This window comes from Tamandua tetradactyla, chromosome 3 (assembly GCF_023851605.1).
Source record: "Tamandua tetradactyla isolate mTamTet1 chromosome 3, mTamTet1.pri, whole genome shotgun sequence".
Taxonomy (NCBI): Eukaryota; Metazoa; Chordata; class Mammalia; order Pilosa; family Myrmecophagidae; genus Tamandua; species Tamandua tetradactyla.
The window spans coordinates 35,508,812-35,533,200 of NC_135329.1; the positions used below are offsets into that span (position 1 = coordinate 35,508,812).

Below are 24,389 nucleotides of genomic sequence, written 5' to 3' on the forward strand. Positions count from 1 at the left end.
TTTTGCATCACTTTTTAAATAAGTTCTTGGTTTAATGACTACCCATACAAATCTCTGTTTCTGCTTTCCCTTTTGAATGCATTTGGACAAGTGCTTGTATGGGCAAACATACACACTGCCCACAGATAGTTTATGTTCAGCAGAGATATCATTATATAGCTATACTTAAAATTATTCTAAAGTCTAAAATGTGTCTAATGCATCTTGGGGACAGGGATGTTGGGAAACAATTTACCTTAAGACTCAGAATGGAAACTAGAAATCCTGCCAAGCCTGGTCTAATAAAGAAGCATTTGAATTTTATTAGGCATTGTAATGCAAAATGAGAATGGGAGCCATGGAGAATGATCCCCGAAATATAGTGCACAATACTATCCACTGGATGCAGGAAGAAAATATTATGTTATTTTCTCTATGTTTTAAGTGAAACATTTTTTACAACTTTTTAATGTAAGGCCATTGGTCCTACCATGTGGTCATATGTTGGACAGACGTGTCTCCTAGGTAGGAATGAGGTACTTGAGGGAAGAGTGAGAGTCACAATAATAGGAAGTTGATCATGATACCGCACCTTAAAATAAATTGGGTTTATTTTAAGTATTAAGGCATATTTTTATTTATCTTTTTCTGATAAGTGGATTTATAAATTATCCAATTTGAAACAAATCAACCCTTGCAAAATGAAAAAAAAAAAAGAGCAACTTAAAAATATCCCCTTAAAAATCTATGGAACAAAAATAATATGAATGAGGTAAGCACAAATGAATAGCAAGGAAATAGCAAGTATTCATCATAAGCTGCAGATGTAATTTAGCCTTAAAGATAGGTAAGGCTCTAATAATGCGTTCTAAAGTAAATGCTGTTTTTAGAAGGGGAAGTTCATGCTCTGGAGAGAGGATTAGTTTGAAAATGTGTCCACTTTTTCATGATTTATGTTTCAGAAAATGAAATGTGTATTTCTTCTAAATGCCTTTCATATCAACACACTGACTGAAATGTAAAACATTGGAAGTAGATTTTCAGAGTTTTTCACAAAAGGAGTCTTTTCTTAAATAAACTTCATACTTGAGAACAATGTTAGATTTGCAGAACAATTGCAAAGATAGTACAGAGGGTAACTATATACCTTATACCTAGATTTCTCCTATTTTTAATATCTTACATTAGTATTGTACATTTGTTATAACTAATGAAGCAATATTGATACAGCATTATTAACTAAAGTTCATACTTTATTTAGATTTCCTTAGTTTTTATTTAATGTCCTTTCTCTGTTCTAGAATCGCATCCAGGATACAACATAATATTTAGTTGTCTTGTCTCCTTAAACTCATCATAACTCTGATAGCTTCTCAGACCTTCCTTGTTTTTTGATGACCTTGACATTTCTGATGAGTACTGCTTGGGAATACTGGTTAGCTATTTTGTAGAATGCCTCTCAATTTGGATTTGTCTTATGTTTTCTCATTATTAGTGTGAGGTTATGTGTTGTTGTGAGGTAGATCAGAAGCATAAAGTGTCATTTTCATCACATCATATCAAGGATTCAGATTATCAATATGACTTATCACTGTTGATATTGACCTTGAGCATCTGAATGAGTGCACATTGTGTTTTGAAAACATTTATCAGAAATATAAAATGCAATAACTTTCAAATAATTTGTGAGGTCAACTGATATATATGAGGGAAGATGATATTTTCCAGTGATAGCCAATTACTCCCTTCTTTCATTTTAGAAGTAAAAGATTTTTTTCTGGTTCTTATAGCCATGTAAGCTAATATTAAAACAACTGAACTTAGATGTTCCAATTATTCTCTCTCTCTCTCTCTTTTTTTTTTTTTTTGCATGGGCAGACACCAGGAATCGAACCTGGGTCTCTGGCATGCGGGTGAGAACTCTGCCTGCTCAGCTACCATGGCCCATCTCCAATTATTATCTTATAAAGGGCTAAACAGATTTAAAAAATCATGTTCAAAGAACATAAAAAAGTTGTTTTGCCATCAATAAAATAACATAATATTTTTTATTTGAACTTTCTTCATTCTTTCTTAATTTTCTTTTTTTGCAATGCCTCTGAAATGCTGGAACAATCAATGGGGCAGTAAAAAAACTCTTCAGTGAAAACAGGAATTGTAGAATTGGAACAAACTCATCCATTTATTCAACAAATATGCATTAAACGTCAAGTAATTATCCAAAGTCCTTCATTTGTAAATTGGAGAGCTAAAATTCAAAGTCATAACTTTTGGAACATATCTAAGATTAAATCCCAATCTTCAGATACAGATAAATATAGGCATAGAGTGGTGGAAAAAGATGGTGGTGTAGTGAGGTGTGGAATTCAGTTAGTACTCTAAGGCAGCTAGTAAATAGCCGGGGACTATATGGAACAACAATCTGGAGGCTTCTGTGACTGGATACACATTGTGCACCAGTCTGGAATGGTGGAACAGTTGAAATCCCAGAAGAACTGTAAGTCTCCCAAGCTGTGCTGACTGGTGTCCCTTCCCGACTGGCATGGCAGGGTGTCTTAGAGTTGGTGCCCCAAGGGTAAAAGAAGCCCCTCTACTAGGAACAAGAAGGTAAATCAACCAAATTCCAATTATGGAATTAATTCACAAATTTATTATGCTGAATGCAAGTTGTGATCACAGATAAATCTGGAGCAAGCACAAAAGGAACTAGGAGGTTTTGCCTGTGGCAGACACGGACACTTGTTGCAATCTTTCAGCAACTCCTGCGGAATGAAACACATAGACACACAAGACATACAAGATAACTGCAGACCCGAAGAGCTTCAGCTGCTTTATTTTACATCCTTTCTCACAGCTCTTTTGCTGACCAAGCCTGCTTTTTAGTATATTACTCCCTACATACAAGAGATAGCTAAAAAAGACCTTGGGGGTTAAGAAAAAACAAACATTCTGTCCCTCTCAGACTGTCCTCCAGGTAAGTAGATAACAGTTTCCACAGTTTACTGCCAAGGCCACTCTGAAGCCAGTCACTCCCAATAAATTCTGCAGGTTTTCTATTAACCCTTGGCTCCTACATTGCCCCAGCAAAGAGGAGGCCAGGCTGATGAAAAAAATAAATAAATAAAAAATGACAGAGGCTTCTGGATTTGGAAAAGCTCAAAATAGTGGAAAAGGGTTGGTCCCCAAGAAAAAGGGCACACAGAACTGGGTACCAACTCCGGCTCTTGATTGGCCAGCCTGGGGACTGGAAACTGGCTCTTAAAAGGATTTTGTTCTCTCTTGTTTTTTCTTTTTATTTCTTAACAGTCCATTAGATAGGGTGGCAGGCATTCTCAGGCCTCCACACTGCCCCAGCAAGGGCAGAATTAAGGTACGCCTGAGAGGCAAAGAAGCCAGAAAAGGAGATAATTTCCTAAAAGGTCTATCTTTAAGTATTCTCTACCGGATCAAGGGGAGGTAGTTCAGCCAAGCTCCAATTTTGATTTTAATCCTGGCTTCACACACATGGCAGAGGGAAGTGTGTCTCCTGGGAAGCAGATGGGACAACTAACCCTGAAGATAGAAGAACTCCAAGATAAGGAACAAGCAAAAGCCCGGGACAAGACACAGGCCCAGAAATACAAGGAAGACCTTGTTCTGCTTTCACTTTGGGGAGATCTTCCTCCAGGGAAGCTGGTGCCCCACAAAATCTCAGACTCATCATGAGCTGATTACAAAATTAAGAATCAGATATCTCAGGGAGTAAATTCTGGAGTTAACCTCTTACAGTAGCAAAACATACAGTTTGTGGGCGGGCCACGGTGGCTCAGCAGGTAAGAGTGCTTGCCTGCCATGCCTGAGGACCCGGGTTTGATTCCCGGTGCCTGCCCATGTTAAAAAAAAAAAAATACAGTGTGCAACAAAAGAGTACAAGACAAACAAACAAACAGGAAAAGGTGTACCATCCAAAGGAAGAGGATAAAAATCCAGAAAACACCAATGAAGAAGACCAGAACGTAGTCATACCAGACAAAACCTTTAAAAAATTGTCTTAAAAATGTTCAAGGAGATAAAGGAGAATACATAAAAAGAACTGAAGGATGTCAGGAAAACAATGAGTGAGCAATTTGAAAATCTTAGGAAAGAGAAATTCTGAAAAGGAAGCAAACAGAGCTAGTGGAGTGGAAGACCACAATAACTGAAATGAAAAGATTTACAGGAGAGTTTCAAAAGCAGATTGGAGCTGGTCAAAGAAAGAAGCAGTGAAATAGAGGACCCTTGAAGTCAGTCAGACTGAGTAGCAGAAAGAAAAAAGAATTATTAAAAGCAAAAATAGCCAGGTTTGGACATCATCAACTTGGCCACATAAAACAACTATGGAAGGCCTCTCCCTAGAGAGTCAGTGAATTAAAGGACAATCCTCACTTGTTCAGATCTCTTGAGTAAGTTGAAGACTGGAGAAGGATCCCACAAACACTGAACCAAAGAAAGGGGAAAATTTCAGGTAGGAAATGTCCATCCTGGACCATACAGTCTTCACCTCTTTCCCCTCACTTGGTCTAATGCAGCTCAGAAGTTGCCCAGAGGCAGAAGCCAGGTTCTTCTAACCTCCCACCAGGGACACAGACTATGAAATCTCTCTCAGTGAGATTTTAAATAGCAGTGAGACAGATCCCCACCTATGTCCAGATACAGAGACCCAAGCCACAAGGACCCACAACAAGACTCAAGTCACTGGGGAGGGTGAAATACAAAAGAGCAGCAAGGAAGAGCTTCCGAATGGAGGATTAGGGAGGGAACCACAAAATCTTCCTCAAAAGCAGCCAAGTAGCCAGGTAGAAGATGTTCAAATCAACTGAGGACCCAGGGGACAGGGGAAGGCCATCTCAAGGCCCAGGTTAGTGAGGAATGAAGAGTTTGATAAAAATGTGGACATAAATTGTCATTACAGTGATGTATCCTGGTGCCTATACCCCACCCTTAAGGGAAAAGCAGTGGGCAGCCTGCTGGGGGACAGCTGCAGAATAGGGCAGCTGTGGGGTCCTCTTCTACAAGTGCAGAGGGAAGCAGAGTCCCACACTGAGTCAAGTTTTGGCCAGGAAAGTGAGGGCATAGGAACCCCATAGTTTCAGCTCCACCTGGTCAGAGTCTGTGTGGTTCCAGAATTTAAACAGCCTCTGAGAACAATTAACTGAAGAGTACCATCTGTGTGGCAGGCAAGAATGTGCATGAGAAAACTGCAGGCCTGATCAGAGCCTTCCCAAATCCTATACCAGGCACACTGGAGCTGGTCTACACCCCATGTACATATACACTGTCCTGTTTTGGCTAAAACATTATTGATGACCCAACTATCAAAGCATTGCCATAATACAAACCCAAGCAGCAGCTAAATCTTAGACAAGAGGGAGAAGCTGACCTTCAGGATGGACCCATCAAGATAATCCAATGACCAAATATCAGAAAAAATCACAAGACACACTAATACTCAAAAAGAATGCCCCAGTCAAAGGAACAAATAAAAAACTCAGAGGAGACACAGAATCTGGAACAAGTAATTAAAGATAAAAAAGATAAAAGTGTCTCCTGGATCAATTCAAAGAAGTGAAGGAAAATGTGTATAAGGAGATAAAGGGCAGTAAGAAGACATTAGAAGAGCAAAAAAAAAAAAAAGAATTTAAAAGAATACATAGAGAAATAATAGACATTATGGAAATAAAAGACACTGTAGAGGAAATTAAAGCTATAATGGAAACACATAACAGCAGATTTGAAGAGGCAGAAGAATCAACAAGCTGGGAGACAGAGCAACTTAATTTAAACAAACAAAAGAAAAAATGGATAAAAAAAGGAAAAAATTTGAGCAGGGTCTCAGGGATATGATTGATAATGCAAAGCACACAAGCACATGCATGATGGTGTCCCAGAAGGAGAAATGAAGGGAAAAGGGCCAGGAGAATATTCAAAGAAATAATGGTTGACTATTTCCAAACTCTTTTAAAAGACATAAATACACAAGTCCAGGAAGCCCCAATATGTTCAAAACAGAAGAAATATGAATAGATTCATTCCAAGACACATAATAATCTGACTGTCAAATGCCAAAAAGGAGAAAATTCTGAAAGCAGCAAGAGAAAAGCAATTCAACATGTACAAGGGGAGACAAATAAGACTAAGCACTAACTTCTCATCAGATACTATGGAGACAAGACAGTGGTATGATATATTTAATATATTGAAAGAGAAAAAGTGCCAGCCCAAAATTCTCTATAGGCAAAGCTTTCCTTAAAACTGAGATTTTAAAATTTTCATAAATAAACAGAAGCTGAGAGAATTAGTTAATAAGGGATCTGCACTACAAGAACTAATAAAGGGAGCTCTGCTGGTTGAAAAGGAAAGACAGGAGAGAGAGTTTGGAGGAGGGTACAGAATTTAAGAATATTAGTAAAGGTAACTGAAAGGATAAAAAGAGAAGAAAATAGACCTGATAAATAAAAACCAAAGGATAATGGCTAAAGTAAGGGCTGCCTTTACAATAATAACTTTGAATATAAAAGGATTAAACTCCCTATTCCAAAGCCACAGATGGGCAGAATGGATTTTAAAATATGATCTATTTATGTGCTGTTTACAAGAGATTAATTTTAGACCTAAAGATACAAATATGTTGAAAGAGAAAGTACGGAAGAAGATATTCCATGCAATCAGTAACAACAACAAAATCAGAGGATAAATAAATAAAAAGAGAACTTAAATAATATGATAAATGAACTAGACCTTACTGACATATATAGAACATTCCACCCCAAATGGCAGAATATACATTCTTCTCAGGTGCTCATGGAAAAATCTCTGGCATAGACCATATGCTGTGGGATAAATAGCTCTTAACATATGTAAAAAGAGAAACTATACCAAGAATTTTCTCTGATCATAATGGAATAAAGCTGGAAATCAGTAACAGAAAACTGGGAAACACACAAATATTTGGAGGTTAAACAACATGCTCTTAAACTATGAGTGGATCGAAGAAGCAATTGCTAGAGAAATCAGTAAATATGAAATGAAGGAAAATAAGAATACAATGTATCAAAATTTATGGGATGCAGTGAAGACAGTTCTGAGAAGGAATTTATAGCACTAAATTTCTACATTAAAAAGGAAGAAAGAGTTAAAACCGAAGATCTAACTAGCACCTGGAGGAACTGGAGGAAAAAAACAGCAAATTAATCCCGAAGTAAGTAGAAGGAAAGAAATAACAAAAATGAGAGCAGAAATTAATGAAATTGAAAATTAAAAACAATAGAAAGAATCAATAAAACTAAAATTTAGATATTTGAGAAGATCAATAAAATTATCAAACCCTTAGCTAGACTGACAAAGACAAAAAAAAGCTGCAAATAAATAAAATCAGAAACGAGGTAGGGGGGACTACCATAAACTCTGAAGAAATAAAAATGATCATAAGAGTTTACTATGAACAATCATATCCCAACAAACTAGACAACTTAGGAAAAATGGACAACTTCCTAGAAATACATGAACAACCAACACTGACTTGAGAAGAAATAGAAGACCTCAACAAATCAATCACAAAGAGATTGACTCAGTAATCAAAAACCTGCCAACAAAGAAAAACCCAGGACTGGATGGCTTCACAGGGGAATTTTGCCAGGCATTCCAAGAGGAATTAATACCATTCCTGCTCAAACTCTTCAAACAATTGAATAAGAGGGAACATGACCTAACTCATCCTTCAGAGATACCACAGCTGGAAGAAGATACTACAAGAAAAGAAAATATCAGGACAATGTCTCTAATGAATATAGATGCAAAAATCAACAAAATATTTCCAAATTGAATCCAACAGCATATTAAAAGAATTATGCATCCTGGGTGTCCATCCAAGAATGCAAGGGTGGTTTAACACAAGAAAAACAATGATGTAATACACCACATTAACAAACCAAGAGAGAAAAACTACATGATCATCTTGATTGACACAGAAAAGGCATTTGACAAAATTCAGCATCCTTCCATGATAAAAGCCCTTCAAAATTAGAATCGAAGGAAGCTTCCTAAACAGAATGAAATGCATATACGAAAAACCCACAGCTAACATCATACTCAATGGGGAGGGACTGAAAGCTTTCCCTCTAAGATCAGGTGTTATTCAGTATTGTTCTAGAAGTTCTAGTTTGAGCAAGTATACAAGAAAAAGAAATAAAGGCACCCAGTTTGGAAAGGATGGAGTAAAACTATCACTATTTGCAGATAAATGATCCTATATTTAGAAAATCCTGAAAGAATGACAACAAAGCTACTTGAATTAATCAAAAAATTCAGCAAAGTGGCAGGATACAAGATCAACCTGCAAAAATCAATGCTGTTTCTATACACTAGTAATGAGCTATCTGTGGAGATAATAAAGAAAAAAAATTCCATTTACAATAGCTACTAAAAGAATCAAATATCTAGAAATAAGCCTTACCAATGATGCAAAGGACTAGTATACAGAAGACTACAGAATATTGCTAAAATAATTAAAAAGAACTAAATAAATGAAAGACATTAAGTTTTCATGGATTGGACAGCTAAATGTCATTAAGAAGTCAATTCTAGACAAATTGATCTACATATTCAATGCATTACCAATCAAAATTCCAACAGACTACTTTGCAGAAATGGAGATGCTAATTATCAATTTTATCTGGAGGGGTAAGGAAAATTGAAGAGCCAAAAACGTCTTGTAAAAGGAGAATGAAGAGGGAGGTGTCATGCTTCCTGACTTTAAAGCATATTATAAAGCCACAGTGGTAAAAATAGCATGATACTGACATAAAGATAAGCATACTGATCAACGAAATTGAATTGAGAGTTCAAAAATAGACCCTATGGCCAATTGATTTTTGACAAGGCCCCAAAGTCCACTCAACTACCACAAAATAGTCTCTTTAATAATTGATGCTAGGAGGACTAGATATCCATGTCAAAAAGAATGAAAAAGGGCCCCTATTTTATACCTTATACAAAAATTAACTTAAAATGGGTCAAACACTTAAATTTAAGAGCCAATGCCATAAAACTCCTAAAATAAAATGTGGGGGAAATATCTTAAATATCTAGTGACAGGCAGTAGTTTCATAGATTTTACACCAACAAGCACAAGCAGCAAAAGAAAAATTGATAAATAGGAACTTCTCAAAATTGAATATTTCAGTTCTTTAAAGGACTTTTTCAAAATGGTAATAAGGCAAACTACTCAATGGAAGAAAATATTAGAAAACCGCATATCTAGTAAAGTTTTGACATATAAAGAAATCCTGCAACACAACAGTAAACAAGCAACCCAATTAAAAAATGGGCAAAAGTTATGAAAAGACATTTTTCCAAAGAGGAAATACAGATGACTAAAAAACACACGAAAATACGCTCAGCTTTGTTAGCTTTTAGGGAAATGTAAATCAAACCACATTAAGATATAAGCTCACACCTACTAGAATAGATGCTATTAAACAAACAGGAAACTACAAATTATGGAGAGGATGTGAAAAATTTGAAACACTTATTGTCTGCTGGTAGAAATTTAAAATAGTACAGCCACTGTGGAGGACAATTTAGTTGTTCCTCAGGAAACTAAATATGGAGTTGTCTTGACTTGGCAATCCAGCTACTTGGGATATCCCTAGGTTATCTGTCAGCAGTGACACAGACATTTTTCTTTTTTTTTGTCAGTAGGAAAGAAAGGAAAAAAAGAGACGAAGAAGAAAGGACCGTACAAGCAGCTCAGGGGGGGTTGGAAACCACAGAGAGAATTATAGACATCCCGGTCAGCTAAAGAAGAGAAGCCGAGAAAAACAAGAGTGGAAAAAGAAAAAAAAAAAAAAAAAAAGACAAGTCTGTCAATTCAAACCGCAATTGAGGAAGGGGTGCACCGTTTCTGGAAGTACTGCAATACCAGGTCGATGCGTGGAGTGGACGGAGCAAGCTCCTATTCCATCTCCCTGCTCCAAAAATCCATTTAATATATTGTCCTCGGATAGAGGACGTATCAGATATTAAACTGATAAGAACAGATACTACACTTGATCTTAGCCAAAAGGCCGAGAAGCGATGACACAGACATTTATTCACTGGTGTTTGTAGCTGCATTGTTCACAATTTCCAAATGATGGAAACAAATCAAGTGTCCACCAACCAATGAATGGACAAACAAAACATGGTATATGCATATTAAGGAATAAAACTCAGCAGTAAGAAGGAATTAAGTCCTGAAGTGCATGACAATATGGAGGAACCTTGAGAATATTATGTTGAGTGAAATAAGCCAGACACAAAAGGACAAATTTTGCATGATCTCATTGATATGAACTTTATAATATGTAAACTTATAGACATAAATATAGAATATAGGTTATCAGGATATAGAATGAGCCAAACAAATAGGGAATAGAACATAACAATGACCAAACTAAGGCATGCAGAAATAGATATCTCGACTCAAGAAAAGCCAATGTCTGTCACATGGGATGACACATGACTGGTGTCTCCTAGTGCTTGTTTCTGGTTCTATTGTCTTCAGCTTCTGATGCCAGTGGTTTCCTCTCCAAGCATCCCTGGGCCATCACTCAGTTCCCCTGGGACACAAATCTGGGTTCTGGCTTGCTTAGCATCTCTTGGGAAGGTGGTGATATCTTCTGGGCTTCAAAATCCTCATCTAGGCATCTGCTCACTATTGGCACTCCAAGCATCTCCAATTATCTGCATCTCTGTCACCTCTGAAGCAGGTGTTCTCCAAGTGTATGCATCAACAAATCAACACCCACCTTGAAAGGGTAGAGTCAGATCTCCATCTAATCAAAAGGCCACATGGAAAATTGGGTGTGTCATATCTCCATGGAAGTAATCTAACCAAAAGGTCAAATGCACAATTGAGTGGGTCAATCTCCCTAGAAACAATCTAATCAAAGTTTCCACCCTAAACAATAGGTCTGGACCTAAAAAATTGGATCAGGATTAAAACTGGATCAGGCTTTTCTGGGATATATAATAATTTCAAACCAGCACATAGTGGTATATGGGAAAAATGCAACTATTGCAAACAAACATATCTTAATATTCTTTTATTAACAATAACAAAAGCACCACACTGATACTATGGGTCAATAATGGGTGGTGGTGGTGATAAGAGGTAATGGAAGATTTTCATTTTCTTTTTCCTTTGTATTTATTTTCTGGAGTAGTGAAAATATTCTAAAATTGATCATGAGGACGTACACACAACTATGTGATGATATTGTGATACAATGATTTTTTTTTTTTTGGTTGGTTTGTATGGTTAATGAATATCTCTGAATAAAATTTCACTGAAATAAAAGGCAAAAATAGCCTCACACTCCTCTGTAATACAATTAATCTTACCAAAATAAGCATCATGAGAGTTCCAGAGGGAGAAGAAAGAGAGAGAGGGACAGAATGAATATTCGAAGAAATTATGACTGAGAACTTCCCAATCTAAGCACATTCAAGAATCTCAGAGAACATCAAATAGGATAAATATGATGAAAAAGTACACCTCATCATATATTGATCAAATTATTGAATGGAAAGGACAAGTAAAAACGTTCTGCAAGTTGCAAAATAAAAGCAACATGCTACATACAAGGGAACCCCAATGATATTGAGTGGCATTTCTTATCAGAAACCATGGAGACAAGAAAGCAGTGGGTTGAGATAATTAAAGTTCAGGACAAAACCCTGACAACCAAGAGTACTATATCTGCTGAGACTTTTAAAAATGAGTGCAAAATTAAGACACTTGTAGATAAAAATACAACTAAAGGAGTCCATTACCACTAGACCTGTCCTGCATGCAATGCTAAAGGGAGTTCTTCAGATTAAAAGGACAGGACTCTAGATAGCCATTCAAAGCAGTATAAAGTAATAAAGACCAGAAGTACAATGAACAATTTTGGTAATTTTAAATGCAGCTTTATTTGGTATATAATTCCACTTCTTACTTCCTACATGTACCAAAATTCAAATTATATAAAGTATCAACACATCTATGGTTTTGGACATACAATGTATAAAGATATAAGTGGTAACAAATAAAAAAAAGATGGAAGGACAAAAGTTTATAGGAGGAGTATATGTACATGCTATTGATATTAAGTTGATATCAAGTCAATATGACTTTTACATATTTAGGATGTTAAATTTTAACCCCATGGTAACCACAAGAAAAATAGATGAAAAATATATCCAGATAGAAAATTTAAGTCACTCAATATGGTACAGAACAAAAAAAATCAAATAAATATAAAAACAAGCATTAATGGATGAATTAAGGGAAAAATGTTATAAGATGCAAAAAGACTAAATAACAAAATGGTGATCTCAGTAAAGGCTTTAAATGTAAATGGAATAAACTCAACAGTTAAAAGAAAAAGATTAGCAGAATGGATTTAAAGCATGATCCAACTATATGCTGTCTGCAAGAGGCTCACCCTAAATTCAAAGATATAGGTAGGCTGACTGTGGAAGGATGGAAAAAATATACCATGAAGGTAATAACCAAAAGAGCTGGGATAACTATTAATATCAGATAAAAGAAACTTTAGGTCAAAAGCAGTTATGAGTTGCAAAGGCTGCCATTTTATGTTAATAATGTAGACAATTCAACAAGAAAATGTAACAATTATTAATATATATGCACCTAACAGCATAGGCCCAAATTATATGATGCAAATACTGACATATGGGGGAGAAATTGATGGTTCTACATTAATAATAGGAGACATTAATATACCACTTTCATTAATGAATAGAACATCTAGTTAGAAGATCAATAAGGAAATACAAGACATGAACAATACTCTAAACCAACTAGATGTAACAGACATATATAAAACCTTTCACCTAGAAGAAACAGAATACACATTCTTCTCATGTGCACATGGATCATTCTCCAGGATAGACCTATTTTGGGTTACAAAACAAGTCTCAATAAGTTAAAACAATATTAAGATCATAAAATGTATGTTCTCAAAATGCAATGGGATGAAGCTAGAAATCAATAACAAAGGGAAAAATAGGAAATTCACAAATATGTGCAAATTAAACAACATATTTTTAAACAGCCAATGATTTAAGGAGCAAATCATAAGCAAAATTAGAAAATATCTTGAAGTAAAAAAAAAAAAAAAATGAAAATACAACACTCCAAAACTTATGGGAAGCAGTGAAGAAAGTGCTAAGATGGAAATTTAAAGCTCTAAATGCTCACTTTAAATGGAAGAAAGACTTCGAATCAGAGACCTAACCTCAAAATTGCAAAAACTAGAAAATGAAGAGCAAACTAAACTAAAACAAAGCAGAAGGAAGGAAAGAAAGAATAGAGGAAAAATAGATGAAAAAACAGTAGAGAGAACCAACTAAATCATAAATTGGTTCTTTGAAAAGAGCAATAAAATTAATGGACCTTTAGTTAGACTGACAAAGAAAAAAGCAAGAGGATACAAATAATGAAAATCAGAAATGAAATGGATGACATTACTGCTGATCTCCCTGACATAAAAACAACCATAAGAGGATACTGTTAACAACTGCATAACAATAAACTGAACAACCTAGATGAAATGACAAATTCTTAGAGACAAACTAGATATATTGACTCAAAATAAATGGATGATCTAAAAAAATACCAATTACTCAAAAAGAGATTGGATTAGTAATAAAAAGCAGCAAACATAGAAAAGCTCAGGACCAGATGGCTTCAAAGGGGAATTCTATCAAACATTCCAAGAAGATTTAACTCCAATTTTGGTCAAACTCTTCAAAAAAATTGGAGAGGAGGTAGCACTCTGTAATTAATTCTGTCAGGTCATCATCACCCTCATGTCAAAGCCAGATAAAAATACCACAAGAAAAGAAAACTACAGACCAATATCTCTTATGAATATAGATGCAAATATCCTGAACAAAATACTAGCAAAACTAATCCAACAGCATATTAAAATAATTTTACACCATGGTCAAGTGGAATTTATCTCTATTATGCAAGTTGGTTCAACAAAAGAAAAGCAGTTAATGTAATACATCACATTAATGTAATGCAATGAATGAAAGAAAAGACATGATCATCTCAATTGCTTCAGAAAAGGCACTTGACTAAAAACAGTATGACATCTTGATACAAAAATACTTAGAACACTAAGTGTTGAGGAATAGAAGGATACATGCTCAACATGTTAAAGAATATGTATCAAAAGCCCACAACTAACATTCTATTTAAAGCTTTCCTTTTAAGATCAGGGGCAAGGCAAAGATACTGCTGTCACCACCGCAATTCATCATTGTACTAGAAGTTCTTGCCACAGTAATTAGATAAGAAAAAAATAAAAGGCATCCAAATTGGAGAAGTAAAACTTTCCCTATTTCCAGATGGCATTATCCTATATTGAAAAAATCCTAAAAAGTCCATAATAAAGCTCTTAGAGCTAATAGATGAATTTATCCAAGTGGCAGGATACAAAATATATACCCCAGAATCAATAGTACTTGTATACATAAACAATAACAATCAGAAGACATAAAAAACAAACTTCCCATCATAGTAGCAACTAAAAGAATCAAATATCTAGGAATACATTTAACCAAGGATGTAAAGTACTTATATATAGAAAACTACACATATTGCTAAATTAAATCAAAGAAGACCTAAATAAATAGGACATTCTGTGTTCATGGATTAGAAGACTAAATATCATCAAGATATCTGTTCTACCCAAAGCAATTTACACATTCAATGGAATCGATAAAAATTCCAGCAACTTTCCTTGCAGAAAGAGAAAAGCCAACCATCAAATAGCTAAAGCCATCTTGAAAGGAAGACTGAAGTTTGAGGTCTCGTACTTCCTGGTCTTAAAACTTATTTCAAAACCACAGTAATCAAAGCAGCATGAAACTGGCACAAGGCCATACATTTAGACCAATAGAATCAAACTGAGAGACCAGAAATCAACCTTCACATTTATGACCAACTGATTTCTGACAAGGGGGCAAAAGAGCACTTAACTGGGAAAAATAGTGTTCTAGTTTGTAAATTACCAGAAGGCAATATACCAGAAACAGAATGGTTTTTAAAAAGGGGAATAGTTAAGTTTCAAGTTTACAGTTCTAAGGCCATGAAAATGTCCAAATTACAGCACCAACAAGAGGTTACCTTTACTCAAGAAAGGCCAGTGATGTTCAGGGTTTATCTCTCAGCTTGTAGGGCATACAGTGAAGTCTGTTAGCTTTCTCTCCCAGCTTCTGGTTTCATGAAGCAGCCCCAGGGGTATTTTCTTTCCTTATTTCCAAAGGGCTTTGGTTGCATGGGTTCTAAAGTGTTTTCCAAATGGTTTCATCTTAAAGGGCTCCAGTAAGCAACCCCACCTTGAATGAAAACTATCTAATCAAAAGTTATCACCCACAATTGGGTGGCTCAGCTCTCCATGGAAATAATAAAAAAGCTCCCACCCAGCAATACTGAATGAGGATTAAAGAATTTGGCTTTTCTGAGGTTCACAATGGATTCAATCCAGCACAAATGGTTTCTTACAAAAATGGCTCTAGTAAACTGGATTTTTATTTGAAAAAAAAAATCAGAGGACCATACCTCACATCTCATACAAACCTCAACTCAAAATAGAGCAAAGACCTATAAGAACCAGAACTACCAAATTCCTAGAAAAAATATAGGCAAACATCTTCTTATCTAGTATTAGGCAATGGTTTCTTACACTTTTTACCCAAAGCACTGCCACCAAGAGAAAAATTGATAAATGGACTCTTATCAAAATGTGAAACTTTTGTGTCTCAAAGTACTTTTTCATGTAAGTAAAATTGCGAGCTACATGATGGAGAAAATATTTGGAAATCACATATCCATTAAAGGTTTACTATCCATAATATATGAGGAAATCCTACAATTTAACCAATTGATAAACAACTCAATTAAAAATGGGGAAAAGATTTGAATAGATATCTCTCCAAAGGAAATATGCAAATGCAAAGAAAGCACATGAAAAGATGCTCAACATCATCAGCTATAAGGGAAATGCAAATCAAAACTACAATGACATACATTTCACAACCTTTACAATGTCTACTATTAAGAAAATTGATAAGAACAAGTATTAGAGAGGATTTAGAGAAATAGGGACATTAATTTATTGCTGGTGGCAATGTAAAATGGTGCAGTTACTGTGGAATACAGTTTGGCAGTTCCTCAGTAAACCAAATATAGAACCACCATATGATCTGGTAATCCCACCACTAGGCATAAACAAACAAACAAACAGAAAACTGAAAGCAGAGACTCAAACAGATTTATTTGCACACCAATGTTCATAGCCACATTATTCACAACTACTAAAGATGGAAGCAACACAAATGTCCATCAATCAATGAATGGATAAATATGATGTTATATATGCATACAATTGAATACTGTCCATCCATAAAAAAGAATGAAGCCCTGATATATCTGACAATAGACATGAAACTTGAAGATGTCATGTTGAATGAAATAAACCAAACACAAAAGGAAAAATATTGTATAATCTCACTAATTTGAAATAATTAAAATAAGCAAATTCATGGAGTCAGAATCTAGAATACAGGTTACTAGGTGTTTTGGTTTACTAATGATGCTGAAATGCAATATAACAGAAATGGGTTGACTTTTACAAGGGGGGATTTATTAGTTACAAATTTATAGTTCTAAGGCCATGAAAATGTCCAAATGAAAACATCTACAAGAGGATATCTTCAATCAAGAAAGGCTGATCATGTTGGGGTTTCTCTGCCAAATGGGAAGGCACATTGCAACATGCTCCTGGGTTTCACTGTTTTCAGCACTGGTTCCAGTGGCCCTCTCTTGGAGCCTCTGTCTGTCTCCAAGAATCTCCAAATATATGTCACTTGGTTCCATCTCTGCTCTCTGTGTTGGCTCCTTCAAGACTTCAGTAACTAATTAAGACCCACCTTGAATGGGTGGGCTCATGTTTCCCTGGAAATAATCTAATCAAACATCCCACCCACAACTGGATGGGATCATATCTCCATGAAAACAACCTAATCAAAAGACCCCACCTTCAATAAGTCTGCATCCATAACATTAGGTTAAAAGAGCATGGCTTTTCTTGGGGGTATATAACAGTTTCAAACCAGTACTTTCCACCCTTTGAACCCCAAAAGGACATGTTCTTTCTGTATACAAAATATAATTCATGCCATCACAATATTACAAAAGGCTTAAACCATTCCAATAACACTACAAATACAATACAAAGTCAGAAAAAGTACAAAATCTCAACAAAGTCAGTTATAGGCATGGTCTATCCTAAGGCAAAAATTCTCCTCTGGCTGTGGAACTCTGAAACTCAGAACAAGTTATCTGCTTCCAAAATACAAATAAATTGGTGAGTTCTTGTTTAGAAGGGATAATGATTTTTCAAGGGGATCCACATTTGCCTATATTGTTTTTCCTTTTTCCTTTCTCCAGAGCAAGAAGTCATTATAATAGTTTGATCCTTAATCATATTTAATTTTGTATGAAATGGGTCTTTAAAGACTTGTGGATAGGAAAGTTGTCTCTATGAGGTAACAGTACTGATGTTCTCTATTATTCTCTTTCAAGAACAGTGAACTTGGTATCTACAGTCTGGTCCCCAGAATTTTATATTCCTCTGGTCCATTTATAGTTAATGAGAGGTTCTAAATTTCTGTTCATTCTTCCAAGTAATTGAGTAGTTAGTAATTTTACAATATGCAAATACTCACTACAAAAAAAGATTTAGCAAGGTAACTGACAAAGAATTTTATGGTTCTCAATTCAAGAAATTAAATAAATAGTTCTATTACTAGTTTGTTTCAATGACATAAATATAATTACATGCAAATTATTAAATTATAGCGAATTACTTTCATAGAGAATTATGCCAGATGATTTCCATTGTAAAATATCCATTATAAAATATTTGGTGTAAAGAATACCAAGTATAAAGTGCACATTTTAATACCTATAAAAGAGCTATAAATTGTAGTGATGGGTATTGTATATTTCCCCAACAATATCATAATATAAGGTAAAATAGGGGTTTATACAAATATAAACACGTATTATATATACATAGGAGAGAGAGAGAGAATATGGTTGTGAGAATAAACACAGAGAATAGTCAAGAAAGAAAGATATGCTTTTTCTCTAAACTTATAGCATTAAGTCTGTGGGATGAATCCACGATCTTTTTAGGAACCCCTTTTTGTATTGAAAGTATTTACTAGAGTATATCGAATTCTTTCAGATATGTAAACAATGCAGTGTGATGGTTGTGACCTTGGTTTTCTCTTCTTTATTCTGAAGCTACATTTTAGTAGCTTTAGAAGCTTACCTTGATATGGTAAGGACTAATTTTGTATTCCAACCTTGAAAGTCCTGGAATTCATGGGTTCTCTATTTCCTTCTAAATAGAAAAGGAAGCTGGCACTCTTTTCTGAGCACACCTCGTTTTGATATAACATCAAATGTAGTTAGTACAAATCAGCTGTCATTTTAATATTTTTTATTAATAGAATGGCACATATTCATTCTTCATCTTCTAATTACTATAGTTCACAGTTTGATCAAATATTTTTCCACCGCATAATATAGGTGACCATTTTCCAGCCCCTTTTTCAGTTCCCTCATTTCCCATTTGTTAAACCCAGAGCTCATGCCATGTATTTTAAGCTTTGATTCTATTAATGCCTCACTTCTTGTACCAACTTTTATCAATCAGTTATTAGTGTATAACAAATAATCAGAAATTTCCATGAGGTGCAAAACAATAAGCAGATCTGCATGCCCACTGTGGTGGCTTTACTTCAGGCAGTGTCTCTGTGGGATGGGTGGAGCAGTTCTGCTTCAAGCCCCAGGTCCAAGTCAAGCTCCAGGCCTGTGTGTTCCCGGTTTTATTCATGGGCCCAACCTGAAAAGACAACAGCTTCCTGAGGTCTTGTTATTTTTAGGATGGTGGGAGAAGTGTACAAGGGGCAGCCCAACTTCACAAACACAATTCAAACCTCTGTTGACATCATATGACCTAATATCTCATTGGCCATACCAAGTAACAAAGTCAAAGCCAAACCCAAAGTCAAAGGTTGGAAGGTAAATGCCTCTTAACATGAAGCAAGAGTGTGAATGAATAATTCTTTTGGGAGAATGAATAATTGGAACCAATAATTCAATCTACCAATAGTTTGTTCTTCTAGCACTATTGTCCTTTCTTCTAACAGTGCTTATATTGCATTGTCATTGTTGGTTTACTTTTGTTTCAAATGACCACTATTTCTGTTACCAATAACCCCTAAGTCATTCAACTATTATATACCTATACATATTATTTTCTGTGAATTTTCCATATCTATTGATTAATGTCATCAAGTAAGTACTCTATCAAGATGCACAATGTTTCTTGATTGATAGAAGAATGAATGGAAGAGAATTGTTTCCTGTAATGCATTTTTCCACGACCAGAGACACTGATATAAATGAAACAAAAAAGATGGATGTAATTAACTGGAACATTGTTTCATGATTGGCAGTGCAGTCCCCTGCTTTTCTGTGTGGTCCATGAGTAAGAACTTACACCAATTCATTGATTAAGAATGACCACTCAGCATATGCCATGACCACTCTGTTCTTCCAAGTGTTTTCTCCTACTGGAGTCAGCATTGTCAATCCTTCATTTTTCTGAGGTCTCCCTTTCTATATTCCTTTTATGCCTATCAATGTACATATATAGAGCTCCTAAATCTCTACCTCTTATTCTACTCATATTATGATTTCTAACTTTTCTGGATATTTTAATGTCATTTTAAGAATGCAACAGATGTTTAAATGATTTGATATTTATTGATCTCAAAAAATGGTGAGATTTAGACTCTTTTAAATCGCACATCATTCTTTTCTGTGTGTGTTAACCATTGTTTCTTGATTGCTTCTAATGTATACAGAAATATGTTTATTTCATTTGGATACTATTTAGCCTTACATATATGAAAGATACAGCAAATACCAAAAGTTAAGACAGTTTTTTGTAACATTTTTTTAAAAAAGAAAACCCATTAAGTATAATGGAAAATTGCACTCAGAATTTGTACTTAAACCTGCATTTTGATTTTCAGCTTCATGTGTGGGCTGAAGATCCTAGTTTAAGATTATGAGCAAAATAAAACCAACCTAGAAAAACACAATACATATATGCTAGGGCTATTCCCTTAAAACCAAGATATCTAGAAGTTAAATCGTGCTATGGGCTCCCAGTGAACAGATAACTTGATTATTCCATTTTAGAAAATTAAATTTAATAGTTTTGCTTTGAGAATATCATGGGAAAACTTCAGAGATTTCTTATTTTCCTCCATGGTCAGGCCATAATATCTTTATTCCCTTATGATATTTTTTTGATGTTCAATTCTTTTTCATCTTGAGTTCTATTTTAACTTAACAGGGTTGATTCTTATCTTACTCCAACATACTTAAAAAGTGCTATTCATCAAAACTATTATCACAAAACTATCCTGTGTAAGCTAAGTCAAGACAGCAAACAATAAAATAATTTTTGTTTAAAATTCTTGTTTAAAATTAAAACAAATTTTATTTGTTTGAAATTATTTTGAAAGACACTTTGCTTGTCCCAGCTGGGCACATTACTGCTTCTTGTGGCTGGCAGTATAGTCTTTTATCAGCATCAGCACCCATCCTAAACCAATAATCTGTGTCTTTGATCATTTGCTAGAAATTTTGGAGTATCTTTGAAGATTGCCTCAAGGTATTCTCTTTGGATTATAGTGCCAGCAAAAGAAAATCATCTTGGTCTGCCTGTCAGTTAGAGGACATTTTTTTTTTGCTATAATAATCTAGGACTATGACAAACTCTTGTCCCGACTCAACTGTGAAGATCTTTGCTTTTTTTGTAGTGAACCTCAAAGAGGATCTGTGGTCAGGTTTGGAATAATCACAAGCTTTGTCATGCCCTGAGGCTGGAAGATAGAGGAGGATGGGACAATAGCCTGACGAACAGGAAGAAACTGGCAGAGGAGAGGAGGTAACCTCTTGCCAAATGGATCCAGTCTTTCCTTGAAGGTATTAAGGTCATCTGTTGGCCTGAAAGGGAAGCTGGCATATCAAAAGAAGAAACGATGAGATAATTCCTGCTTCATCTGTGGATCTCTGACTGCCCTCAAACCATGAGTAGTATATTTGGGTCCAGGGGTTCCTATACAATGGATATAATAAGATATGTGTAAAGGTTGGGGAGTTGTACAGTCAGCATTTGTTAGTTTTCCTAGCTTGAGATACCTCTGCTAAATATTTTGACTTCTTAGACTTCAGACTACATGACCAAATTGACCCCTCCTTGCTCTAGAGGACTTTCCCCGGGTTTGGCTTCTCGTCCAGCTGATGCTGACTATCTGTCAGGTCTCTCCTGGGTAGCTGGAAATTCTAGCCTTGGCTTTTCTTGGTTACCTATTGCTATGTAACCCAATTATAAAATTGCTTATGATGTGAAGATAACAGCAACAATTATTATTATTAGCATTAGTAATAGAATTATAATGATATCTATCTCCTGTTGAGTGTTTATTATGTCCCAGACCTTATTTTAAGGACTGAATATATATTAGCATTTTTTTTTCCAGAAACTCTATTTGGCTATTGTTTCTACTTTCCAGATGACAAAATGAAGCAGACGTTAGGCTAAATTGCTCAAGCTTGAATGCCTAGGAGAAGCTATAGATGGAATTCTACTGCAGACGCTCTGGTTCCAGGGTAGGCCGTTTACCGATGACACTGAATTTTATTTCATTTTTAAAATTTCATTTATTAACACTTTCAAAGATCTTATATTCTAGTTGTGAAACAACCTTCTGCACATGGCCATTTTTAAATACCTGTGTAAGACTGTGAAATGTTAGGTACAGTTCTTTTTTATTGGAATACCATTTAGCAATTTGTTCCTTCAATAAGACTTTCTACCTCTCTAAATCTCACCTCCTACTCTGTGAAAGGACTTGTTTCTTATATACTTTGGAATTAAATGAAGCAATGTAGGTGAATACACATTTCCAGAAGGTATTGTAATGTTATAATGACAATAATATGGCTGTTTATTCCTAGACCTTAAACACATTAGCCACTTTCCCATCTTAAAGTTGAGTTCTTTTTGTTTATTCATTCATTCCTAAACTGCTTTTTGGGTTCTATATATTTGCTAGTGCTTTACATATCCTTTAATTTAATCTCCATAAATTAATCCTGGCTTATGTTATTCTCCCATTTTTAAGATGCTGATACTGAGTATCATCAAATCATATGAAGACTACACTACTGGTAAATGAAAAAGCCCACATTAGAATTCCGTTTTTTGACCTCAAAAGATTTACCTTTTTCCACTGTAAGACTGTTTTTCTTGGGAAGATTAACAATATACATTTCTCCCTTCTAGTGTCTCACATTTTCCCAAAGAGAAAGTTGATAATCCTGTTATCAGAATATATACAGTGTGTTAAGAAATCAAGGAGGGAGTGAGCGATTCTGCTTTCGATGCAGTCTTTACAGAAGATTTAAGAGCTTGCCTAGTTCTTCACTGTAGTCAGGACTCTTAGTTCAAGCAGTAGAAGCAGCTCTGACATGGAGATGGGGCCAAGGGCTTGGGAAGGGGCAGACCTATGAGTTCTCTGAACAGTCAATTGCAGGAAGCACTTATAACCGAAATTGCCCATTCAAAAGGTTGACATTAATGTTACTGTTGGCAGAGCTATGGTGAAAAATTACCTTTAACAGTTTCTGCTTTTTCTGTATAACCCCCTAATGTCTTAAACCTTCTGAGAGAAGGTCTGATTTCTAAACTGATGCAATGAGCCCATTCCTACTATGCTGGGACTCGGAGAGAAGCAGGCTCTGGCTCTGAGGAGTTCTGCAATGTGGAATGGGTTGCTTATACTTGATCCCATGGAGGAGACTGTATGGAATGGGGAGGACATAATTCTTTAATGGGAAATTGGGTGCTTATGGATGGGAGTGGATATCAGGCAGCAGCAAGACAAATGTCCACCATTGTTCTGAAACAAAATAAATAAGAGCTCCCCAAGTGGAGGAAAAACAACATTGCTTTCCAAGGGGAGAGACAAGAATGTAGAAAGTCACCGGCACAAAAAGTCCTGTTACAATTGTTGGGGGTGGGTGGGAAATGTGTGCATGACTAGAGTACAATGGGCTTGACAAACAGAGCTGATTTTGAGCCTGGAAAGGTAGATTATGTTTTGGAGATAAACTTGCATTTTCACAGTGTTAATTTTTGTGCTTCAGGGAGCATTAAGATAGATCAGTGAGATGGTTTTAGGGGAAGTACATTGTCTTAATTTCCTAGAGCTGCAATAAGAAAGTACTATAAACTGAGTGGATTAAAACAACAGAAATTTGTTGTCTGTAGGCTAGAAGTCTGAAATCAAGATGTAGGCAAGGCTATGGTTCCTTAGAAATCTGTAGGGGAGAATCCTTTCTTGTCTCCTCCTAGCTTCTAGTGTTTGCTGGCAATCTTTGGTTTTCTATGACTTGTAGATATGGCATTCTGTTCCCCCATCTTCACATGGCCTTTTCACTGTCTATCGGTATTCATTTCTTCCCTTCTTATAAGGACACCAATTATATTGGAGTAAAAGGCCCATTTTAATTCATTAAGACCTCATCTTGATAGGAATATATCTACAAAGACCATCTTTCCAAATAAGGTCACATTCATAGAAGATCAACATATCTTTTGGGGAGACTCTGTTCAACACATATCAGATGTTTACTTGCCATTATCATTTTGAATTGGTTGTTTTTCCCATCCTCACACCCTCCCACTCCAGTGTTTTTATTCCACTGTTAAAGAGCAAACTGTAATCAGGCCAGCTCCAAATCTGAAAGATCAGCCTACAAATGTTTCTTAAACTTTTCTAATGAAGTATTTCTGACAGCAGAAAAGACTTTACTGATGTTTAATTGCATATGTCAGTCTGGCTAGGTTATAGCGTCCAGTTTGGTCAAGCACTGACCTGTGTCTTACTATAAGGGTATTTGGAAATCAGATTTCCCTCTCTAATCAGTTGATTGTATCTAAGATCAATAAAATTGATTGCCTTCAGCAATGTGGGGAGCCTCCTCTTCCAATCAGTTGGAGGTCTTAAAAGCCAGAATTGAGGATTTCAGAAGTCAGAAGAGGAATTTTGAATCAACTGAACCATTCATTTTTGCTGGAATTTCCAGTCAGCTGGCCAGCTTCTTTTAGGTAACTTAGACTAAGGGTTTCACCATCACCATTATCAAAGATTCCAGCTTGATGTCTTGCCCCATA

The 24,389-nt window shown here is 35.5% G+C and overlaps 1 non-coding gene across 1 annotated transcript; it reads right to left on the reverse strand.

The window, feature by feature from the left end:
- Nucleotides 1-9,882: 9,882 nt before the first annotated feature.
- Nucleotides 9,883-10,073, reverse strand: LOC143678587 (U2 spliceosomal RNA). The gene has a single exon (XR_013173367.1). It is a non-coding gene; the product is annotated as a U2 spliceosomal RNA (small nuclear RNA).
- Nucleotides 10,074-24,389: the final 14,316 nt, after the last annotated feature.